The following is a 9,177-nucleotide window of genomic DNA, read 5'->3' as shown; positions in this document are numbered from 1 at the left end:
GGCTATCTTTTCTCCAATGTATGTTTTTGGCACCTTTGTCTAATATAAGGTCACTGTAATTATGTGAGTTCATCTCTGGGTCCTCTATACCATTGGTCTACCAGTCTATTTCAGTGTCAGTACCATGCTGTTTTTGATACTATTGCTCCATAGGATAGTTTAAAGTCTGGTATAGTGATGCTACCTGCTTCACTCTTCTTGCTAACAATTGCTTTAGATATTCTGGGTCTCATATTTTTCCAGATAAATTTTATGACAGACTTTTTTTATTTCTATGAGGAATGCCATTGGGATTGCATGAAATCTGTATGAAGATTTTGATAGTATGGTCATTTTGACAAGATTAATTCTTCCTATCCAAGAGCAAGGTAGATCTTTCCATCTTCTAAAGTCTTCTTTGATTTCTTTCTTTAGCGTTCTGTAGTTTTCTTGTAGAGGTCTTTCACCTCTTTTGTTAGGTTGATTCCCAAGTTGTTGTTGTTGTTGTTTTGTTTTGTTTTTTGAGGCTATTGTAAATTGGGTAGTTTTCCTCATTTCCCTTTCAGAGGATTTGTCACTGATATGCAGTAATGCCTTTGATTTATGGGTGTTGATTTTATACCCTGCTACTTTGCTGAATTCATGTACTAGTTCTAAAAGTTTTCTGGTGGAATTTTTTGGGTCTTCTAGATATAGAATCATATCGTCAGCAAATAGTACTAATTTGAGTTCTTCTTTTCCTAGCCATATCTCTTTAACTTCTTTCCTCTTTCTAAAAATTGTTCTGGCCAGTGTTTCAAGAACTATGTTAAATATAAGTGGTGAAAGAGGAAATTCCTGTCTCATTACAATTTTTAGAGGGAATGCTTTCAATTTTTTCTCCATTTAGAATGATATTGGCCTGGGGTTTAGCATAGGTAGCTTTTACGATGTTGAGATATGCTCCTGTTATCCCTAGTTTTACTAGTGTTTGAACACGAAGGGGTGCTATATTTTGTCAAATGCTTTTTCTGCATCTATTGAGATGACCTTATGGTATTTATCTTTAAGTCTATTGATGTGATTAATTACATTATTGATTTATGTATGTTGAACCAACCTTGTATCCCTGGGATGAATCCTTCTTGATCGTGGTGCACTATTTTTTGATATGTTTTTGTATTCGATTTGCCAGAATTTTATTGAGAAATTTTGCATCTATGTTTATTAGAGATATTGGTCTAAAGATTTCTTTCTTTGATGTGTCTTTTCCTGGTTTTGGAATCAGGGTGATATTAGCCTCCTAGAATGAGTTTGGAAGTGCTCCCTCTTTTTTTATTTCATGAAATAATTTGAAAAGTATTGCTATTAGTTCTTCTTTATAAGTCTTGTAGAACTCAGCCTTGTATCCATCCAGTCCTGGACTTTTCTTTGTTGGTAGGCTTCTGATGGTGTCTTCTACTTCATTGCTTGAAACTGATGTATTTAAATTGTGTACATCATCCTGTTCAATTTGGGCAAGTCATATGATTCTAGAAATTTGTTATGTCTTCAATATTTTTTTATTTTATTGGAGTATAAGTTTTCAAAGTAATTTGTAATTATCTTCTGAATTTCTGTAATGTCTGTTGTAATATTACCTTTTTCATCACATATGTTAGTAATTTGAGCTTTCTCTCTCCTTCTCTTTGTTAGCAAGGCTAAGGGTTTGTCAATTTTATTTATTTTTTCAAAGAACCAACTTTTTGTTTTGTCAATTTTCAATTGATTTTTTGTTGCAATTTCATTGATTTTAGCTCTGATTTTAATTATTTTCTATCCTCCACTGCTTTTAGTGTTGATTTGTTCTCCTTTTTCAGAGGCTTTGAGATGTAAAGTGAGGTCATTTATTTGTTGACTTTTTCTTCTTTTAAGGAATGAACTCCATGCAATGAACTTTTCTCTTAGAACTGTTTTCATAGTTTCCCAGAGATTTCAATATATTATATCTATGTTCTCCTTTACCTCTAAGAATTTTTTAATCTCCTCCTTAATGTCTTTTGCAACCCATTGTTCATTCAGTAGCATATTATTTAGTCTCCAGTTGTTGGAGTAGTTTTTATTTTTTATTTTGTCATTGATTTCTAATTTCATTCCATTATGATCTGATAAAGTGCAGGGTAGTATCTCTACTTTTCTGTATTTGCTAAGAGGTGCTTTGCAACATAGCATATGGTCTATTTTAGAGAAGGATCAATATGCTACTGAGAAGAAAGTATATTCGATTTTTGAAGGATGAAATAGTCTATATATGTCAGTTAAGTCTAAGTTACTGATTGTATTATTGAGTTTTATAGTTTCCTTGTTTAGCTTTTGTTTGGAAGATATATCCAGAGGTGAAAGAGGTGTGTTAAAGTTACCCAAAATTATTGTGTTGTGTTCAATTTGACTCTCAAACTTGAGAAGAATTTGTTTGATGGACATAGATGCTCCATTGTTTGGAGTGTATATATTTACAATTGTTATGTTTTGTTGGTGTATGGCTCCCTTGAGCAGTATGATAGGTCCTTCTTTATCCCTTTTAATCAACTCTAACTTGAAGTCTACTTTATTTGAAATGAGGATGGAAACCACTGCTTGCTTCAGTAGTCCATGAGAGTGGTATGATTTTTCCCAACCTTTCACCTTCAGTCTGTGAATGTCTTTTCCTATGGGATGAGTCTCCTGGAGGCAGCATATTTTGGGATTTTTTAATCCAATCTGCTAGCATATGTCTTTTGATTAGTGAGTTTAGGCCATTAATATTCAGGGTCGTTATTTACACATGATTTGTATTTCCAGCCATTTTTGTTTATTTTGTTGTTTAACTTGACTTGGTTTCTCCTTTGATTAGTTTTTCTATAGTATAATACCTCCCTCTGATGATTTTCATTTCCTCTTCATGGAATATTTTGCCAAGGATGTTCTGTAGTGCAGGTTTTCTAGCTATAAATTCTTTTAATTTTTATTTATCATGAAAGGTTTTTATTTCTTCATCAAATCTAAAGCTTAATTTTGCTGAATACAAGATTCTTGTTTGGCATCCATTTTCTTTCAAAGCTTGATATATGCTGTTCCAGAATCTTCTAGCTTTCAGAGTCTGGGTTGAAAATCAGCTCATAATGTAATTGGTTTCCCCCTACATGTTATTTGATTCCTTTCTCTTGTGGCTTTTAATATTCTCTCCTTATTCTGTATGTTAGGCATTTTCATTATAATGTACATTGGTATGGATCTATTGTGATTTTGTACATTTTGCACCCGTAAGCCTCTTGAATTTGTTTTTTCAATTCATGTTTGGAAAATTTTTCTGATGTTATTTCATTGAATAGATTGCTCATTTCTTTGGTTTGGAACTCTATGCCTTCCTTATCTCAATAACTTAAATTTGGTCATTTTATGCTATCCCATATTTCTTGAATATTCTGCTCATGGTTTTTTGCCATTTTTCACTGTGTGGTCTACATTCTTTTCAAGATTATATATTTTGTCTTTGCTGTCTGGAGTCCTGTCTTCCAGGTGGTTTAATCTGTTGGTGATGCTTTCAATTGAACTTTTAATTTGGTTTATTGTTTCTTTCATTTCAAGGATTTCTGTTTGTTTGGGTTTTTTTTAGAACCTCTATCTCCCTATTGAAGTAACCCTGTGCTTCCTGTATTTGTTTATATAGCTCTTTGTCAAAATGATCTTTTGCTGCCTGTATTCGCTCTCTTATATCATCCTTTAATTCACAGAACATTTTAATTTTGTACATCCCAAACTCCTTCTCTGTAATTTTTTCTCCTGTGCTGGCCATGGATTCTAATAATGTTGTATCCTGATTTGTTTGGGGCACTTTCTTCCCTTGTCTTTTCATGTTGCTTGTGTGTCTTCCCTTCTAGCATTGTGGATCCAAGGTGTTACCATTTATACCCTATAGGATTATAGTTTTCCCTGTCGGGTTCGAATGCCTCTCCTTTGAGGGGAAGGACAATGTTAAAAGATCCCAATATAAACAATATACAACCTTAAAAACAATTAGTTGCTATTAAGATATTTACAGTTTGCTCACAATGTACAGAAATGATTAATTCAATTATTATGTACAATATAATCAGTAGGTTTGTAAAAGGGTTTACAGTTTCTGATGGTTGACAAAGAACCAAGGGGGAGGAGCAGGATGACATGCTGATGAGGTAGAAGGTAAGGATATAGAGATATTATATCTTAGGAAGTGTGGAAGAGAGATCTAAAGAAGATTGTTAGTAGCAGGAGAATAGAGTAGTCATTTGGGGTAGACAAGTAAGTGGGAAGACAGTAGAGCACATAAAACAAACACACATCTATATTAAGAAAAATTTTAAAAATGTTAAAATAGTAAAAATTGTATGAAAAAAGAATATATAAAACAACTATAATATACTATTCAGACATCCCAGACCTTAGAATCCTAATTCACGCAATGTAGTTGGTTTCACATATGTTGGGGATGTGAGGACGGGAGAATAGGGAAGGAGAAGGGGTGGGGGGGGAAGTTTTGAAGGATGAAACAGGGATTGTTTTAATTGGAGACCAGTATCTTTTCTGCTTTCCTTCTCATCCCATAGGTAGGGTCATCTGTTGTTAGCTGGTATCTCCATCCTCAGGATGATGAAGATAACCAGGGTGTCACTGTGTTGGGTTAGCAATTACTGGGGAGAGTGAGGAGTTAGAAACAAGGTATTTGGCCACCCAGTGGCCCAAACTGGGAGATGTCCCCACTAAATATAGTGATGAAGTTGACCCAAGATGGAGGCAGCTACTTTCAGTGATGGGGTGTCAGATCCAGTGGGGGGAGCCAGTTGATGGTGTTGGATGTGGACAATATATTCAGAGAGAACTCTGTGGCATGCAGTGTGTGGCTGTTGGCTGTCTTCAAAGCCTGTGTGAAGTTCTTGGGTGCAGGTAGGCTACTATGCATAGGGGACTATCTCTGCTGCTGCATAATCCCAAGATGGAGGCAACCAGGGGAGCCCCACATGGGTAGATGAGGGTCCACATGGAAGTAGTGGATGAACTTCCTGCTTGTGGATAGCTGCTGGGTCTACTGTGTGGGAGTGGAATCTGGGGTTTCTGCTTGAGTGGGTCATTGAAAGTTCTGAGCGGGTGCTGATGCTGATGGTCCAGCTCGGGCACCCAGTAGTCCTGTGTGGGTGAGTAGTTCAGAGACCTATTCTGACACTGAGACCTGGAGCTCTGCATGGGCATGGTGGCTGTGATTCTAGTGTTGGAGCAGGAATATTGCTTGTAGAGAAACTGCATTCTCACTACTTGAGTCCCAGGTCACAGAGCAACACAGAATGCTGCCTCTCTCTGGCCTGCCATCTTGGATGCCCCCCCCCCACATTAATCTTTTTTCATAAAATGAGTTTCAATTTTTTTTACATGGGTTATCCTAGAACTCTTACCCACAACTTTTATACAAGATCATGAAATAGGGCCTTAAAATTAAATTAATATAAAATTTACATTTTTTTCTGTATTAAGGAAATCATTGTAGTGTATGGCTTCTAGAAAGTAAAATATGTACATAGTAAATTTAAAATTGTAAAAAGATATAAAATAATAAGTAAAATATCTTTTACATTTTAAGCGAATTCCAATATCAATGAACAACCAGTTAATAGTGTATCTCTCTCCAAAAAAGTGCTGAATACTTACATACATACATACACACATACATGTCTATATATCAGCATATATACATGAAGTTATAGATGTCAACAAATGTTATGAAATGGTTCACCTATACACACTTTACTATTCCTTGTTTTTTCATATAGTATAGTATTTCTTTAGTTTCATCTCAGCACATACAGATCTACTTTATTATATTCCTTTAATTATTATGGCTTTAGAAAGTTCTTCCTTTGCACCAGGAATTTTACTAAATATTTTACTTGATTTTATCCATTTAACCTCCACAAAGGCTCTATGTAAAAAGTACTATTATTTTCTCCTTCGCTTAAGATTTCCTCTTAGCCTGAGCTCAAAATCAAGTTCCCTTGCAGCTAGACATTTAGGTTCCCTTCAGTCTTTCTTTTATCTTTGTTTTGTTGGCTAGCACAATCATATAACAAGATAGCTTTTGGAGTGTATGTTTGTGTATGTTAAAATACATATGAATGTAAATGTGTGTGATTATGTGTAGGTTTGTTTATATAAAAAGAAAAACATATTTGCATAACTAAATTCTATTAGTACAATTGTTGAATAAAAGGTATATTTTTTAAATTTATTTTATTTTATTTTATTTTGGTTTCCTTTATCACGAGTCCTAAGGATTTCTTAGTAACTTTATTCCTGAATACTTTTTAGTAGATTTTTTATCACTTTTTATACTTTTTACTGATTATTACTTATGTAGAAAATACTTTTTTTTTAAATTTTAGCCATTTTGCTGGATTTGTGAAAGTTTTTCTAGGAATATTATCCTATAGTCTTCAAGTAGTAATAAATTCTATTCTATTTTATATCTGTTCTCCCTTTTGCTATTCTTTACAATTTCATTGGCTAGTAATTCCACAACGAGGTTATTTAATAGTGGTGATACCATACACCTTCATCTTGATTCTAATTTTAAAACAAATGCTTTCATTGTGATGTAGAAATTTTAGTAGTGCATTATGACATTGCTCTAATTCTGGCACTTATTTTGTGTGATATTTTTCATAGTTTTGTATGTGTGATGGTAAATTAAAAATAATTTGGAAGTTTCATTTTAGTTCTATGGACTTTTATCTTTAAAAGATTGAGAGGATTGACTTATTAACATACCTGTGATTGGTAGCATTTAAATTTTCACAAATATTCAAATTTTCCATTTTTTATCTATTGCTTAATTTTAATCTTGTTTTTCAACCTACAATGGCCAATCATTTTCCTCAAAAATTACCATTTATCCACTATACAGTTTTAAAGCAATTCCTTTAAAAATTCCAATGATGTTCTTCATAGAAATATAAAAAGCAGTCATGAAATTCATTTGGAAAAATGAGAAACCCAGAACAGCCAAAGCAATCCTTAGTGAGAAAAGTGAAGCAGGAGGCATCACAATACCATATCTTTAATTATACTACAAAGCTGTAATAACAAAAATAGCATAATATTGGCACCAAAACAGACAGGAAGACAGACCGATGGCACAAAAAAGAAGACATAGAGATAAAACCACATAAATATAGTTAATTCATAATAGACAAAGGTGCTATAAATACATATTGGAGAAGATAGCCTCTTCAATAAACAGTGCTGGGAAAACTGGAAATCCATATGTAGCAAAATGAAAATATGTTCCTATCTCTCACCCAGCACAAAGCTCAACTCTAAGTGGATCAAGGACTTAGGCACTAGAACAGAGATCCTGTGCCTAATAAAAGAAAAATTAGGCCCAAATCTTCATCATGTCAGCTTAGAAACCAATTTCCTAAACAAGATTCCAAAACATCAAGAAATAAAATCAAGAATCATTAAATGGAACTGTGTCAAACTAAAAGCTTCTTCACAGCAAAGGATACGATCAAGAAGGTGAAGAAAGAGCCTACAGAATGGAAGAAATTCTTTGCCACCTGCACCTAAGATACAGTATTAATTTCTAAGATATACAAAGAACTCAAAAAACCTAGCACCAAAAGAATAACCCAATCAATAAATGGACAAAGAAACTTAATAGACATTTCACAGAAGAAGAAACACAATCAGGCAACAAATATATTAAAAAATGTTCAACATCTCTACCAATTAGAGAAATTCAAATTAAAACTACACTGAGTTTCCATCTCATTTCAGTCAATTATAAAGAATAAAAGTAACTATAAATGTTGGTAAGGATGTGTGGGTAAAGGTTCACTGATACATTGTTGGTAGGACTGCAAATTGGTGCAACCACTCTGGAAAGCAGTATGGGGATTACTCAGAAAACTTGAAATGGAACCACCATTTGACCCAGCTATCCCACTCTTTGGTATTCGCCCCAAAGAACTAAAATTAGCATACTATGGCAATACAGCCATTGTTTACAGCAACACAATTCACAACAGCTGAATTATTAAATCAACCCAGATGCCCATCAACAGATGAATGGATTAATAAATTGTGGTATATATACACAATGAAGTATGTATATTACTCAACTGTAAAGAAGAATGAAATTATGGCATTTGCTGGTAAATGGATGGAAATGGAGAATATTGTGTTAAGTGAAATAAGCCAATCCTCCTAAACTAAGGGCTAAATATTCTCTCTGATTTGTGGATGCTAACAGAATAAGTAGGGGTAGGGAAGAATAGAAAAATCAATGGATTAGACAAAGGGGAATGAAAGGAAGGGAGTGGAGATGGGAATAGGAAAGACAGTAGAATGAATTGGACATAACTTTCCTATTTTCATATATCAGTACATGACCAGTGTAACTCCATATTATGTACAATCACAAGAATGGGATGTTATTCTCCATGTATCTATGTCAAAATACACTTCACTGTCATATATACCTAAAAAGAACAAAAAAAAAAACCTGAAAAAAATACCATTCATCATTTTACCTAGATCGTTTTTATTTACATGTTTTTAAAAATTATTTTAATTCCCTCTGCCTCAAGATTATATCTTCTGAAATATATATATATGAGTACATATATTTTATGTGTATGTAATTGCCATATACTAACATGCTACTTGAATGTTAAATTGCACCTTGAATATGTATAAGACTTTTGGCACATGTTTTCTTTTCCCTATGATATAAACTTCTACCACTTACACCTTGTAACCACCTTCCAGATCAAGCCATAGATAACAGGTTGCATTTTTAAAAGCTCATTTTAATTCTTCATGAGACTATGGATTGGGAAAGCACAAGTGCATATGGCAAGCTTCACTGTGCACCTCCTTAATTACCACCACAAATATTAAAATACCTTGATTTCCCATCACCATAGTTTAGTCTTCACTATTTCACTGTTCTTGAAGTCTATGTATATACCTGTGTAAAAATCTATGTGAAAAGATATCACGTCATGAGAAATCTATTGTGTCTGGCTTCCTTTGCTCATTTTAAGACTGTGAGGTCAACCTGATTGTCATAGGTAGCCTTAATTTGATCTTTTTCTATGTACATATATCAATTTCATGAACATGAAAATGTGTTTATCCATTCTATTATTGAAGAGTATTTGGCCATTG

Source organism: Marmota marmota, unplaced genomic scaffold (assembly GCF_001458135.2).
Source record: "Marmota marmota marmota unplaced genomic scaffold, marMar, whole genome shotgun sequence".
NCBI classification, from domain to species: domain Eukaryota; kingdom Metazoa; phylum Chordata; class Mammalia; order Rodentia; family Sciuridae; genus Marmota; species Marmota marmota.
The sequence above is the reverse complement of the archived record's forward strand: the minus strand, read 5'-3'. Positions refer to the sequence as shown.